General features: G+C 33.5%; 1 protein-coding gene across 4 annotated transcripts in view; it reads right to left on the bottom strand.

The window, feature by feature from the left end:
• The window catches only part of LOC127731212 (trace amine-associated receptor 1-like), a 51,030-nt gene extending 33,608 nt beyond the window's left edge, over positions 1-17,422 (bottom strand). For 3 of the 4 annotated variants that reach the window (XR_007995559.1, XM_052240169.1, XM_052240168.1), the window contains exons 1-2: positions 17,137-17,422; positions 656-711 (exon numbers count right to left, since the gene is read on the bottom strand). The gene's annotated coding sequence lies outside the window, so the exon portion shown is untranslated. The remainder of the gene's footprint in view (positions 1-655; positions 712-17,136) is intronic. The other variant, XM_052240170.1, reaches the window with a different exon arrangement.

The following is a 17,422-nucleotide window of genomic DNA, read 5'->3' as shown; positions in this document are numbered from 1 at the left end:
GACCAAGAGAAGCCTATTGACTGAGGACCTCAACCAAAGCCTACAATTGTTATATTATTAATCAATTGCAATGAACAATGTAATATTGGTGATTTCTATAATGTATTTTAGTAACTTGCTGTATGCCCTGTGCAATATGCTGTTTGACCTACGAAAAGCTAAACACAACAGTATTGGCGTGCAAACTGAGTAAATACAAATCTGCATGTGATCAAGTTTTAACGAATCACAAATCCTTGAAAATATTCGATTAATAATATAACGAAATAACGATGTTTTAACTGATTGGTCTCTTACATATTTTTTGTAAAAGAAAACAATATTTCTATGGATTTAACTGCCTCAAATATATACAACTGATGACGAGGGATGTCGAATTAACTAGAGGCTCAAAGGTGCCAGAATTATTCACCTGGCAAACATCCAATGTATTCATATTTATTTTCATTTTTTTGCCATCAATTTTTTTATTAGAGAAACGAATTATTCTATTTTCTAATCTATACAACTTTTTGACTGCACTCAAGTAAAATAACCGCTAAAAATGTAATAGACAGTTAGACACTGTTAAAGGCCAAAAGGATCAGCTATACAAGAACAATGTAAAAGCCTCTGTGATCGAATCTATTGGACCGCTTCTTTAGTTTTTTCTTACCCTTGAATGACGACTTTCCATGCTAATTTCCATGTGTTTGCTTATTATCTTAAAATCTACAATAAAAAAGTCGAAACTGTTAGCAGCAAAAATGATCAGCAACACAATTTCTTCAACCAAATCATCGGGTGACTCTTTACGAAATTATGGCCCTTAAATATCGACTTTTGACTAATTTTCATGTTTTTGCCTATATTATCTCGAAAATAACAATACATAGGTAGAAACTGTAAGCAAAAAATATATCTACCACATACTCCCCTGGCATCTAAAATGACGTCCACGTGATTTCAGACTCCACAACATAATATCTATGATATAGTATTTCTATGAGTTCATGAAAATACTTCCTTAAAGTAAAGTATTTACCATTGATGCACAATCATTTTGACTTATTCAAAAATACATTTTCTCTCAGATTCAAACTAAAGGAAAACTGTACAAATATTAAAGACTTAGAAATATTAGTAACTGACCTGATTAATATGGAATTAGTGTCCAGAATATGTAATAATATAATATTTTAATTATGGCTGCTGTATTCTATGATATATAGCTTTCTCTCTCAAGGTATTCAAATAGTGTGGTAAAACTTTGAACTCAATGACTATGACCAATAGAAGACAAGATAACTTGACACATGACTGAAAGACTAATGATCCAGAAAATAGAGTAGAACCACAGTACTAAGAAGATATAACATACCAAGAAAATAAGATTGCATAAGAGAATAGAAGAATTGATGAACTCTTAAAACACATATAATAAAACCACTAATTCATATTAATTATTCTGAAAGAAAATAAATCTCAATATAAAACACTCCATCACATAAACACTGCAAAAAGCAAACATAATCGGTAAAATACACTACAAAAATACCATTATATATGACATTATTTTTATCATTCCTATTGGTAAAGTATGCCATGTGGTTTAATAACGGTTCTCAAACATTTAAAAATCTAATTCACATTTATCCAATACAATTTTCATATTATACTTTAAATAATATATTCAGTTCAATTAATTCAATATTTTATTTATGTATCACCTTTTGTATAATACAAAAATATGGTTTGCTAACAGAAACAAAGATAACAAAACAAAAAAAACAACATTTTTTAAATTCAATGTATCCATGGTTGTCATTTGGTATATCGAGAAAAATTATCGTGAAAATATAACTAACGGTGGTCAAGCATTGCGATCGGATCGTGAATGCAATTAAGTGTAATTCTACTTCAAAATCTGTGAAAAATTTGCTGCATTTTCAAAATGAGAAAAAATAGAAAAAAGAAATATGTCTGTTAAAATGCTTCCTTAATGATAATGTGAACTATGTTAAAGAAAAAATGTAGTTTAAAGAACACAAAAGGCGACACACGATCCTATGAGAATCATTAAGAAAAAAATCACGTTTTGTATCTTTAATAGACACATTTCAATATATCATGATATAGTTGAAACTTAATCTTTAGTGTGTCAGATAGTGCAGTAAAATTAAAGTATGTTATTACTTGAAAAGGTTCAAATTATTTTTGAATAAAAGTATAATTTTGTTAATTTTTAATCAAAACTGATCATGAAAGATCAGATATACTTGTAATTGGTTGAAGCGTGTAATTATTTACAAAGAATTAATGCGTTCTCTTTTGTGTGTGGCATAAATATATAAAGAGTCTATCCTAAATTGAGGTAAATTATATGGCCTTCCAAATACCGTTTCGATTCCTAACATCACTGAAGAGACATTAATTGTCGAAATCCGGATATGGTGTACAAATTTTTGCACCTCATGTTTGCGGTATACCATCTTTTCCGCAAGTTTATTGTTTTCTGTTTGGCAATAAATTAATAATAAGATCTATTTTGTTACATCTTGTGATCCGTTTATTTGGCAATCGCCAATGGCAGTCAGCAGGGTTTAAGAACATCAGTTGTTCGACCTGCTAGTGAAATGCGTTTTGTTAAAATATACTTTTTCACTCATTTGATCTTTTGGAAAATGTTGTTTGTGCTGTATTTAGACCCCTCTACCAAGAAATTTGTTTTGCATGCACACGTATAAAAATTGCGGTTTTTATCCAACGCAATCATAGGTTTGAACGTTGTTTTCAATTTAGACTTGTTTATATTTTTTCGTATGGGCTTGTATTATATTTGCCTTCGGGTTTATATGATCCGTTCATCCTATTTTGACTCTTTCAAAATTCAAGAGTCTATCCTAAATTGAGGTAAATTATATGGCCTTCCAAATACCGTTTCGATTCCCAACATCACTGAAGAGACATTAATTGTCGAAATCCGGATATGGTGTACAAATTTTTGCACCTCATGTTTGCGGTATACCATCTTTTCCGCAAGTTTATTGTTTTCTGTTTGGTAATAAATTAATAATAAGATCTATTTTGTTACATCTTGTGATCCGTTTATTTGGCAATCGCCAATGGCAGTCAGCAGGTTTTAAGAACATCAGTTGTTCGACCTGCTAGTGAAATGCGTATTGTTAAAATATACTTATTCACTCATTTGATCTTTTGGAAAATGTTGTTTGTGCTGTATTTAGACCCCTCTACCAAGAAATTGGTTTTGCATGCACACGTATAAAAGTTGCGGTTTTTATCCAACGCAACTTTAGGTTTGAACGTTGTTTTCAATTTAGACTTGTTTATATTTTTTCGTTTGGGCTTGTATTATATTTGCCTTCGGGTTTATATGATCCGTTCATCCTATTTTGACTCTTTCAAAATTCAAGAGTCTATCCTAAATTGAGGTAAATTATATGGCCTTCCAAATACCGTTTCGATTCCTAACATCACTGAAGAGACATTAATTATCGAAATCCGGATATGGTGTACAAATTTGCACCTCATGATTGCGGTATACCATCTTTTCCGCAAGTTTATTGTTTTCTGTTTGGTAATAAATTAATAATAAGATCTATTTTGTTACATCTTGTGATCCGTTTATTTGGCAATCGCCAATGGCAGTCAGCAGGGTTTAAGAACATCAGTTGTTCGACCTGCTAGTGAAATGCGTTTTGTTAAAATATACTTTTTCACTCATTTGGTCTTTTGGAAAATGTTGTTGGTGCTGTATTTAGACCCCTATACCAAGAAATTTGTTATGCATGCACACGTATAAAAATTGCGGTTTTTATCCAACGCAATCATAGGTTTGAACGTTGTTTTCAATTTAGACTTGTAAACAATCTCCATTAACTCCACATGAGAAAGTCATCTCAAATGACAAGTTAACATAATCTAAATTAAATGAGCAACCCTGCCTTTTAAATATAAACCCAACTGCCTTGTACCTTCACAATTAAGATGTAAACCACCATCTTTATAAGCAAATAATATATATATATTGCATAACAATGTAATGTAAACCACCATCTTTATAAGCAAATAATATATATATATTGCATAACAATGTAATGTAAACCACCATCTTTATAAGCAAATAATATATATATATTGCATAACAATGTAATGTAAACCACCATCTTTATAAGCAAATAATATATATAAATTGCATAACAATGTAATTTTAACACACTATTCAGCATGTAAATATTAAAATGTAAAAAATATTTACAATGCGATATTTCGCTAGACAAACTAGCTTCTTCGAGTATGCATCTATCCAGGTGAAATCGAATGCAGATAAGAAACTTTTGCAGCTCAATGTACATGAATTTTGCTGCCTTGTAAATAACACTAAGTTTGGATGAAGTTCAAGATTATTTATTTAATTACAAAATTTGTGGTTGTAGTTTGCAACGTCCATTGGCCAATATTACAGAGATATAAAGGACGATATGCTGTATAATTAATTATTCTTTATCTTTCCTGTATCTTTTCTCGTCTTCTTCATTAAGCCCATCAGGTTCTAAAGTATTGAGCTGGTGGATCCAAAAGTTTTCTCTTCTCCTTCTCGCCGTGGTGTCCCATGTTTCTTTGAGCGAAGATGTCTTGTGAGGGGACAGTTTTTGTTGGTTTTGTACCATGATCGATGGTTATTTAGCCGAATATTAAATTTATCCATTGTTTCTCCAACGTACTGAATGCCACAGGTGTTCGTGTTAATACATAAATTGAGTTCTCCGTTTTACAGTTGGAATTTGTGTAGATGGTATAACTTTGTTTAGTATAGGAGCTGATGAAAGAACTGCTAGTATTGGCAGCTTTACAACATAAGCAATTCCTTCCTTTGATCACCGGTCTTTATACACAAAGGAAGAAACTGCCCAATCACGAGACTCCTCTAAAGAACAGGACATACTTTTGAAAATATCACATTTCAAATAATAGAACACCAAAATTTTTACCTGGATGGCTGCAAGCGCCTGATGAAGCTAATTTGTTTACCGAAATATTGCGTGAATATATAAAATATAACAACTATTTTTATAACACTCATTAGTGTGTTAAAGTTACATTCTTAGGCATTTATATAATTTAATTTAGTAACTGCATCAGTTTATTTACAAACTGATCCATGCCTAGAAAGATTGAATGTTGATAGTTGCTATTTTTAAACACTATATATATATTATTTATACGAATTATATAATATATATATAAACAAGTCTTAATTGAAAACAACGTTCAAACCTTTGATTGCGTTGGATAAAAACCGCAATTTTTATACGTGTGCATGCAAAACAAATTTCTTGGTAGAGGGTTTTAAATACAGCACAAACAACATTTTCCAAAAGTCCAAAAAAGTGAAAAAGTATATTTTCACAAAACGCATTTAACTAGCAAGTCGAACAACGGATGTTCTTAAACCCTGCTGACTGCCATGGCGATTGCCAAATAAACGGATCGACAGATGTAAGAAAATGGATATAAACAAGTCTAAATTGAAAACAACGTTCAAACCTATGATTGCGTTGGATAAAAACCGCAATTTTTATACTTGTGCATGGAAAACAAATTTCTTGGTAGAGGGGTTTAAATATTAAGACCTGGTTTCATTAAGAGGTAATGCTTATTAGGCATCCAAGATAATAAGACCTCCAAGAGCGTAAATTATCGAAAAGTAAATATCTTTGTATTCATAATGCTAAATGCATCCACGAATGAGTGAAACGACAGGGGGTGGTCTGGTGGTCTTCCCCTGAAAGTATCTAAATGTGTACGTTTTTGTTTTCGTAAGGGTTAGATCAAAGCAGCTATATCATTTAATTTTACATACAGGTATATTTCCATTAACAATACAAACTTTTCTGATTGGTTTCCAGTAATAGTCCTGAACTACAGATTACAGACTCCACATATACAGCTTTCGCAGCCCCATTTTTAGACATAAACATTATTGTATCGTATTGTATTGTATTGTATATATCCCGAATTTAACTGAAGTGGTCATCTCAATACCCGAGTCTATGACAAACGAAATGTTTTCAATTTTGAAATTATAAATCTTTCTCACCTTAACAACAATTTACCAACTTCCTACGCGTATGGATTGCACATTTCTCAACTCATACAATAGTCTGGAGCTTGCATGCAGCTGCTACTCATAATTTGTAAAACGTCATCAGTTTCTCATCAAAAAATTAATCAGTTTAATTCAGTTATGTTGTATGTCTGTGATGTCTGTTTACACATGTACGTTTTGGCTGCTGGATCCCAGTTATGACCACGTAAACCAATTATGTATGTTTGGGTTTCTCAACCAATTTGGCAATATAACGGAACATTAAAAAACTGCCAAACAAGTGGGCGTTTTAGCTAGCTAGAACACCAGGTTTAGCCCATCGTTTTCTTAGGACAACGCCTGTGCCAAGTCAGGGATATGACTGTTGTTTTCCTGCGGTTGTTTTAGACAATGCTTTTTTTTTTCAATTTTTACAAAAATCAGCAAGGATCTTCGTTTTATAGATATAACTGTGCATAAAAATTAATGGAAATCAGATGAAACCATCTTAACTTTCATACGGCATAAAACTTATTCGGGACAAATAGACGGACTTATATTATTATAAAGTAACTAGTCGGTGTGATATTTAGTTGGTGTGGTATTATCAAATAATCAGATCCAATGTCATTGAACTATCATCGTACAAATAAGGAGATGTGGTATGATTGCAAATGAGACAGCTATCCAACAAAGTTCAAATGAAGTGGATGTAAGCAATTATAGGCAACCGTGCGGCCTTCATGCAACAATGAGAAAATACCATACCGTATAGTCGGCTATAAAAGGCCCTTACTTGAAAAATATGAAATAATTCAATTGAGAAAACTAACGGCTTAATTTATAAAAAAAAACAATTTACGGAAAACAAATTTGACAGACATGAACTATCGACAACCACTGAACTACAGGCTCCCGACATGGGACAGTCACACAAAGGATGTGGCGGGGTCAAACATGTTTGAAGTCATCAACCCTCCCTTAACCTGGGATAGTGGTGTAACAGTAAAACATAAGAACAAACCATAAAAATCAGTTAAAAATGGCTTAACTCATCAGATCGATACAAAACAGAAACTAACAAAAACACAGACCGGACGTGGCAGGGTATTTATACACCCCTCACAACAAAAAAGACACAAGCTTACAGATATGAGAGTACTCGCAGTTACTGACAGCTAGTTCAATGCCAATAACAACTAATTCAAAAAATATGTATCTAAGACATGGCCCTATTCAGAAACAAACGTGAAGCGGAATAAGTCATGCAAACCCAATGTTTTGCTATACCAATTACAAATGTAAATTATAATGTCACCCCTTTTAAGAATGATTTGATTGTTTTCGTGGATTTTAGCAATAACGAATAAGCGGCAACAGATCTTTCGTGATCCTTTTCACGATCATCAAAGAGTGGTTCCCAATCTTTCACGATCCAAAATATCAAATTTTAACAAATATTCCCATTTTTACAAAGTGTTTGATTAAACTAAAACAAAATAACTTTAAGAACCATTTCAAACAGTAATATGGAACGATATTTTTAAGAGAAAAGTAGTTTATGTATTAATAATATGAAAAAAATTATGTTTGTTTACATTTTTATCTCTATGAAATTTCGATGAGCAATTTGCCTTTTGTAGTTAAAACGGTGTACTTTTGAAACTTCTCGGATACTGATCATAATGTTGAACCATTTTGACAGACAGTTTTATTTTTCCAATAGTTGTCATTATAATTACTATATATATATATAATAAAATATTAATTTTCGCGAACCATTTAGGTCACAGAAATTCCAAAAAATGGCATCAGTAAGGAGAGTTGTACAAATGATGTGAATACACAGAACCCGGATCCAAATTATCTTTTACTAAAAGTATTCATCATTTTCTGTTTTGTATGTGCTAACAACATTTCATTTTTCTACAATTTCGATTAAAATATTATAAAACCTGCAGTTCAATAGGTCACATGCCCCAAATAAACATTCCCCGATTGGTCGAACTACTGTGGCCTCAGTGTAAAGCAACGCAAGCCTCGATGTAAAGATCACGCTTCCAAAAATAGAGGTATGTCCCAACTTAACATTCCCCGATTGGTTGAATTGCTGCTCGATGTAAAGCAACGGAAGCCTTGATGCAATGAAGAAAAGGGGTTGACAGGATAAACGTAATCGTTATAAATTTTAACTTCATGGTTCTTATGCAAGCAAATTTAATCAGGAACATATATATTGACATACTGTTCCCAGATTTAATAAACAATGATTTTATACTGTTGTGTTATTGTTTTCACCTTACATAGGGCTTTATTTCTGATCTTATTTCTGTGTACACAATTCTGAATCTACATATTTCACCTATATCAATATTAGGTAATCCGTTTGGACGATTCCATATACTATTATGTTTTAGGGTTTTATAGCTTTAGTGTCGAGTTGGTGTATAGTATTGAGGGCTATCTGCGAGAAATAAATCCTTTTTTCTGATAGATTAACTAAATTCAAAACCAATATAAAAATAGTTAACACATATATTTTATTTAACTGAGTAAATTGATCGGAATGTTAATGATACATAAACCTAAAATTCGTTTTGGTCTATCCCAGTGAAGACATTTGCGCGGGAATTTAGTCCATTGACATCGTAATATAATTTACTTTGGATTGTAATTATCTTTAGATGTAATGTTACAGGATTTAATGTGAAATTATTTGTCTCTTCTTTTATAGTACACGAGTTTGACGTCAGGTTTGTACACATGAAGTCTCTAGTCTAAAAAAAGCCAGTGACAGAACGATAAACCAGAGACATATATATGTCTCTGAATAAACAGATAAGCAATTACTGTCTAGGGCCAAGTAAGGGAGGTGAAAAAGCCAGTATTACGCAGAACGATAAACAGTTACATAGACGGATCCAGGGGTGTGGAAAATTTGGTTGATTTTATAGGGAAGCAGGGGCGGATCCAGCCATTTTATAAAAGGGGGTTCCCAACTCGGGACAAAGGGTGGGGGGGGGGGGGGGGTGTTCCAACTATGTGTCCCCATTCAAATGCATTGATCGTCCAAAAAAAGGGGGGGTTCCAACCCTCGGAACCGTCCCCCCGGATCCGCCACTGGGGAAGCATGACGGGAGTGGGCAACCCTTAGGTCAGTCAGCGGCCACCCCCTTTTATGAAAAGTTGTGGATCCGCCACTAAGATTTATATAAGCAGGTTTTCTTTGTGTAGATACCTTTAAATATCACCAACTGTGACTGAGTACACAATTTGATTCATTTTAGCTCATTAGCTGGGCTCACTCGCTAAAAAGGTTCATTGCGGGCCTGCTCACTGGCTAACATTTTACGATATTCATGACTCGTGTAGAAAAGCCGATAATCTATACATGTGTGTGAGGAGTAGTTATCAAGCTTGCTTTCGTCTGTAAAAACTGTCTTAGGCCAAGTTAGGGAGGTGAAAAAGCCAGTAATAGAACGATAAACAGGTGATCAGGTTTTCTTCATATAGATCCCTTAAAATATCCCCCACTGAGGACACAATTTGATTCATTTTAGCTCATCAGCTGCGCTCACTCGCCATAATAGGTTCATTGCGGCTTACTGGCTAATATGTGTAGAAAAGCTGATAACCTATACATACAACTACATGTATATGGTCAGATCATATGTTTTCGTTCGTCATATGAATTTGTACTATGCATGCCTTTTCAATGGAAATTGTGACGACAGTATGCATTCTTAATAGCACGAAAAACGATGAGAAGAGGATACATATGTCAACCAAAATTTTTCAGCAACGTCAAAATATGTGAGGACACACTATCAAGATCTATTAAGCTTGCATTCATGTTGCGTTAAAACTGTTTTAGGAAGGTGAAAAATACCAACAATATAACAATAAATAGATAATGGATATTGTAAAATATCAATGTGTTGAAAAGCCAATGGTCTACATATATACTTAAATATGTCAACCATAAAATAAAACTGATTTAATTTACACCACAACTGTTAAAAAAACCTTTATGTTTATATAACTTATCTCATTCTAGCTATAGTCCATTCAACTGACAGAATCGGTGTACATTTCATGAACTCTTTAATAACAATAATCATCATGGACTATTCTTTATAGCAATATCTGTTAGCCATTTAGGGGTCTTTTGCATTCAAAGTTTTAGTTTTAGTGGGTTTATTTTGCGAAAAAGAACTCAATTTCCAGATCAAAGTAAACATTTTCTATATATTTTGTTGTGTCAAAATGACCTAATGAATATAAAGGACAGTACCCATATAGACCCAAAAATGGTATATCACATTCTACACATGACATTTTAGCAGGAAAGACTGCCATTGGAGTATATAACTTTTAACCTGTGTATGTATAATTAAAATATGATAATAAAATTCATATCTTTTTCAGGACTTCTGATCGAACCATGTACATGTAGTATGGCATGTTTGTGAGATATGGCTTTGGTGGATAGGATGTTCATGAAGGACCTGTAGTACAAAGTATATCACTGGATTGAGCTCTTTGTCTAAGTGTATTATTAAAGTGCTTTGCTTTGAGCTCAGTTCATTGTTATGCAATTCATTCTTTGTGAAATAAAGATTTGACAGACAACTCTCATGTACAAGGATTTGTCAGGGTAGTATCCATTCTATGTACAATGTAAGTAATAAGGAGATAAAAGCATTTTATTATGATTTGAACCAAACCTTTTTTGTCCTTTAACCAAATTTTAAAAAAAGAACAAATTTACCCGACAATGCTACACTCGCTACTAGCAATATGATGTTAGGTTGTTTTGATACATCTGTACTGCCTACTGATGACTCGGTCCTGAGTGTAAATGGTCATTCAGTATGTTAAAAAAAAAAAAAAATTTATAAGGCCGATCTGGCCTAATTGATTTCTAAAACTAAATTTCATTGTACATGTTCAACATTTTTCATTCATTTGTTTATTTCTTAATTTGTGTGAATTAACATTGTTACAGTAAATGTTAATTACAACACTTTCATACCACAACAAATACTGTATTGGTATCACTTATATTTGTATCCATATAACAAAAAAAAATTGAAAAGAGAATAATTTTGCAATACCTTTTTCATATTGAATACTATAACTTTTTCGATATTTAGACATATTATGTAGATTTTCATAATACCCACTTGACATGCTTGAAATTCTATCAGATTACTTTTGGATCAGTTATGAGTCTTTGAAGCATGCTCACAAAGGTTTTTTTGTTGATATCGTTTTCATATTGGTCAAAACTTTTTTTTGCTTCGGCCAGCTTTGGAGGAGATGTTATCAAAGAATTGATAAAAAACAACACAGAAGTTTACTTTCTAGCTCATCTAGCCCCAAGCATCATGTCAGGCATTTTCATTACTAAAAACCAATAAATGTCTTCTAATCTGAGAAACAATTTCGACATTTTAACAAAATATTTTACTAATGATACTGACAATCCACCACAAAGTAATATAAATAGAACCATACAAATAGTGAGCAAATACATATAAAAAAGATGTGGTATGATTGCCAATGAGACAATTCTCCACAACAGACCAAAATGACACAGAAATTAACAACTACGGGTCACCGTACAGCCTTCAACAATGAGCAAAGCCCATAACGCATAGTCATTTATGTTATTTATGTACACAAAATAAACGAAAAACAAATATTATGTAACACATAGACAAACGACAACCACTGAATTACAGCCTCCTGATATCATGTTCTCAGATATCATCTCCCATTTAAAAAAAAATCACATGAAAAAATGAACCTATTATGTGTTGCTCTCCTAGCTACAAAATTTATCCAAAATCAAAGATGTGGAAAATATTCTATCATAATCATTTGGTCATTAATGCAATTAGTGTCTCTTCCATGCCCTCTTGAACATAAAATCTAAATATTAAATAAACAACACTCCTCATGCTCAGGTTGGTTGTCATCATGCAACACAGTTAATAACACCATATAGGAAAAACATAGAACTCCTTTTGTCATATAAAACACTGTCAAACATCCAAACATACTATCCACATTCATCTGTGTCCACACTTGTTCCTTTAAGAAATTAGATTATTTACTGACGTTGTATGTGTCTTCTCGATATGATCTCTTTCACGATCCAATCGCAATACTTGACCACCGTTAATTAATCTCAACGGGAGGGTTTCTTATCGTCGAGTTGCAAGTTGCGAGTTAAGAAAGTCGAGTTGCGAGTTAAGAAAGTCGAGTTGCGAGTTACGAAGGTCGAGTTGCGAGTTACGACGGTCGAGTTGCGAGTTAGGAAGGTCGAGTTGCGAGTTACGACGGTCGAGTTGCGAGTTACGAAGGTCGAGTTGCGAGTTACGAAGGTCGAGTTGCGAGCTACGACGGTCGAGTTGCGAGTTTCGAAATTCGAGTTGCGAGTTACAAAAATATTATGTTTCTCTAATTTCTTCAGAATTATATATATAAACGGTCGTATATATAAACAGGTTTGCTTCGCATTTAATAAACAAAGCAAACATGTACCCGAACTTTGTTATACACTGCATGAGGAAGGGTCCCGGTATTTTGATTGCAGGATTTAAAAGAGTTATGTGATACTTATTTATATAGTCTATATGTTGCAAAGTCACGCACGCTTAAATTTCTTTCATGAAAGCGACATTGTTCATTTTCTAAAAAAAAACAGGATATAATGTAGAAATAAGATAAAATGTATACCGTACTGAACAAATCAAGCATAAGAAAATAAATCATGTAGACAAATGAAATATACTTGCAAATTATCGACATCTCACAGAATATGGCACTGTATTAGGCTTAAAGTAAATACTTATCAAAGGTACCAGGCTTATACTTATCAAAGGTACCAGGCTTATAATATTTTCTACGCCAGACGCGCGTTTCGTCTATACAAAACTCATCAGTGACGTTTGAATAAAGGATATTCATTAGCATACCAAGTGCTAACTCTTCGTCTTTCACAAAGGTTTAGGGTGATATATGCACAATTGCACATTTAACTTCGGAAAATATTTCATGAATTAGTCAGAAATGTGATATGTTATGTGCTTTATGTGATAAATTAAATAGTTTTGAACTTTGTTAACTTTGTGATTCAACCCCAAGCGGAGAGTGCATATATATACCAAATAGTTAATAATCAAGTTGTTCAATGCATGTATATCTGAATACTACAACGCAAGCATTCTATAGATGTCTTTCTATGGCATTATGGTTACTTCCTGGCATAGATCATAGTATGATATTTTTTTTAATTTGGAAAGACGTTATTCTACAATAAGCTATACTGCTGTTACAAAAAAATAAAAGGAACAGTTTTAAGAAATGTTATGGCGTGTGTTTTTACGGTATGAGCACGGAAGCCTTGTCTGTCACAAGTTTACTTTTTACCTGCATGCAGCCTTGATACAAATGTTGTAGTTTCAGATATCAGCTGGGTATTGTACATTTTTCTAAAAAAAAAAGTGCTTCCTTTTCATTTGAATATCATGCATAGCCTGTCACGAGAGCACCTGAAAAAGTTTTACCCGGGTAAGTATGGCATCAAGTTGTACTTACAGGCATCTGCCACCCATATTTTGGAGAGGCGTAGGTTTTTTTTTAAAGAATTGTTTGATTCTGAATTACTTGAGAAAAAAATGTCTAGAATGGAAGTGAATAAATTTAAAGATTATTTCTATTGAAAATTAGGAAAAAATATATTGACATTAAGTTTCTAATAAATTGTTCGGATTTTAATGAAATCAAAACACATTTGGTGACTGGAAATATTTGAAAAAAATGTACCCTTAAAGGACGCATGCACCTCAAAAAAATTAATTAGATAGCCATTGTGAATTATATAAAAAAAAACGTGTATTATATACTGAGTACTGGGCACTTCATCACTTAATTGATAGGGAGTGCTGCTGGGGTTCTGTTACCCTACCCTTTTCATATATTTTAGATTTTAAAAATGTATACCTTTTCATATATTGCGTATAGGTAAAAATGTTACCTTTTACCATATTGTTTGGGTTTCATGTGGTATGTAATGTAAAAGTGGAATACCAAAGTGCCAAAAGTGAGAAAATTAGTTGATAAAAACACAGCCAGAAACACCAAGAAAGATGACAGACGAAGAAGTTTTGGGTACTTTATTGACCTTATCATATATTTCTGATAGTTTACCCGACCTAGTCACATATTTTCAAGCTTGAAGTTACTAATTAACTTTCAGACAGGCATAAAAACACTCTCAGGAAATTTGGAATTACCATGTAAGATAATGAATGCTCTCTGTGGTAAATAAGTAAATACAATAATTTTCCCTGGAAAATCATGTGCTAATTTAACCAAACTGAAACCTATATTAGTGTGTATGATGGTATGGTAACATAGATTATTATTATTTTCAATTCTCCTCAAAATAGAGACCATAAACAAAAAGAACCAATCAAATTGTCCTCTTGGTTAACTACTGAGAGCTGGTTCACAGCGAATCACAACCAATCACAGTGTTATTACCATTGTATCATCTTTTTGTCTCGAATATGGAACAACAAAAGAGACATTGTCAATTTGTAAATCATGAGCAACACGATTCGTTCCACATGGTGAACCAAAATATACATATCCTTCCAAAGCAATTTAAATCAGATTATGATGGGTTTGTGATATTGCCTTTTGTGAACAGCGGTTTGTCTTGTATTTTTTCGTGGTTTAATTTGGACATGGATTTGTCACTTTGTCTTTGACCAAAGAGTTTTAAATCTTCCTTTCGGTATGTTCCGCCTTTCTTTTATAGTATAATGCATAACTCAGGATTTAGGGTTGCTGTCTACATGAAGGCTACTAAACTAAGGGTTTCCAGTGGCATAATTTAAGATAACACGTAGGAAAAACTGTCTCCAAATACCAAATTGCCTTAAACCACAGCGTCGTCGTCTCCGCCGAATGTGATACCATCGGATAACTCATCACGGAATACATTCTTTTATAAGCCATACGACAGGTGTCCCGTGTGGAGTAGTTTATGATTTGCCTTTCGGGAGCACCTTGATTTTAACTCGGTTTTTGGTTTGTAAAATGTTGATAAGTCTAGTTGTCTCGCCTGCGACTTCTGTCGCAGAAAGCGATCTAGACTTGTGGTTAGTGATCCGGCGGCGGCGACGTTAGCTCTTGACTTAAAAGCTTAGTATTTCAGAAGGTAGAAGACCTAGATGCTTCATACTTTGTATATAGATTAGATGCCTTATCTAACGAACTATCCGTCTGTCATATGACCAATGGCCTTGACCTCATTCTCATGGTTCAGAGACTACTTGAAAAAAAAGTTAAGATTTTTTGTTATGTTAATTTCTCTCTTATTATAAGTAATAGGATAACTATATTTGGTATGTGCGTACCTTGCAAGGTCCCCATGCCTGTAAGACAATTTTCACTTGACCTTGACCTCATTTCATGGATCAGTGAATAAAGTTAAGTTTTCTTGGTCAAGTCCATATCACAGATACTATAAGCAATAGGTCTTCTATATATTTGATATATGGAATGACTGGCAGGTGTCATCTCACCATGTCAGCATGTTATTCCTAAATTAACTTGATTGATTTGGGTATGATTAACCCATTTTTTAGAAAGAAGTTACATATTCCAAAACTGCGTCTTTTGCCTCTTTTACAAAAGAATCTTTGACAGCTACATGTATAGAATAAAGAATGGAAACGGGGAATGTGTCAAAAAGACAACAACCCAACCAAAATATGCAAGTCAACCCAAGGCCACCAATGGGTCTTCAACACAGCGAGAAATCCAACACCCAGAGGCAGCCTCGAACAGGCCCCGAAACACAATGCACACTAGATCAAGAAAATGGACGCCATTCTATGCTCCGAAACATATAGATGAACCAAAATTAAAAAATATACAAGACTAACAAAGGCTAGAGGTTCCTGACTAAGGACAGACGCAAAAATGCGGCTGGGTTATACAGGTTTTATGAGCGCTCAGCCTTCCTCCTTCACCTCTAACCAATGTAGACATTTTAACTAGTAACTTAAACGTCCACGAATTTGAGTGTCACTGCCAAAGAATAAATTTTGGGGTCCCTAACAAATATTGCCTCTGCAACTGCCCCAAAGAGCCCACTCTTAACGAAATCTTCAGAAGGGGTCTTTTACATATATGTACTATAGTTTAGTTGCTGTCTCCCTTTACGTTTAATATGACGGTGCTAGCTATGAAATTTAATAATAATTAAACTACAAGCCATCCGCTGTATTTCAAAATGCTTTCTGTTTCTTCAGAAAATAGTTTGCGTAGTGATTATGTAAGCAATCCATTCATTTGTTGCATGAGACTCAGATGAAGTCCAAACAACAAAAAGAATCAACAATACTGTATACAATTGTATAAGCAATCATCATTCAAAAATGTTAAAGAGGTGCACCAAAAAATTAAAATAGTTTTCCCCATTTTCACGCAACTCGACTTTCGTAGCTCGCAACTCGACCTTCGTAACTCGCAACTCGACGTTTGTAACTCGCAACTCGATCTTCGTAACTCGCAACTCGACCTTAGTAACTCGCAACTCGACTTTCGTAACTCGCAACTCGACCTTTGTAACTCGCAACTCGACTTTCTTAACTCGCAACTCGACTTTCGTAACTCGCAACTCGATACTCGACAACAAGTGAGTTACTTATTCTTTCACTATCATTTTTGTCGAATCATAGCCTTGGTATCAAAATTAATAGTTAACGGACGACAACGACAGACTCCAAGGAATGTCAAATTCTCGAATGAACCGACTGTCTAGATTACATAAAAATTGAAAACAAATCAACATAGTACTATTTTATTTATGTTGCGCATATGTTAATACAGAATATTTGATTTTTAGTGTTAATACGGTATGACATTTAAAAGGTTTTATAAATAGAATCAACTTAATTGGATACAGAGTGTAATACACAAAATTGTAGATCAATAACAGTTACTGTATTTATATAACTTACCTATAAAGCCCTGTGCATCGCGTTTTTCAGCATTTCTAAAATTCCTTTCAGTTGTCTTAGTCCTTTTGACAATATAAACCGGAAAAACAGCAACAACTGTTTAATGACCTACTCCCTTCGTTAACGTCACACTTCATTCACACAATCAGTAGATTTGTGTTGAGTTATTTCTTCTTCTCAAACTTAAATACATTGGAATGTTAAAATTTTGAAAATATGTTGAATTTATATAGACATTATTACATGAATGTAATCAGAGATTGTCAAAACATTCCGAAAGGTACGA

Source organism: Mytilus californianus, unplaced genomic scaffold (genome assembly GCF_021869535.1).
Source record: "Mytilus californianus isolate M0D057914Y unplaced genomic scaffold, xbMytCali1.0.p SCAF_2, whole genome shotgun sequence".
Lineage (NCBI taxonomy): Eukaryota > Metazoa > Mollusca > Bivalvia > Mytilida > Mytilidae > Mytilus > Mytilus californianus.
Note: the sequence above shows the minus strand (reverse complement) of the source record. Positions and strands in the feature narration are given on the sequence as shown.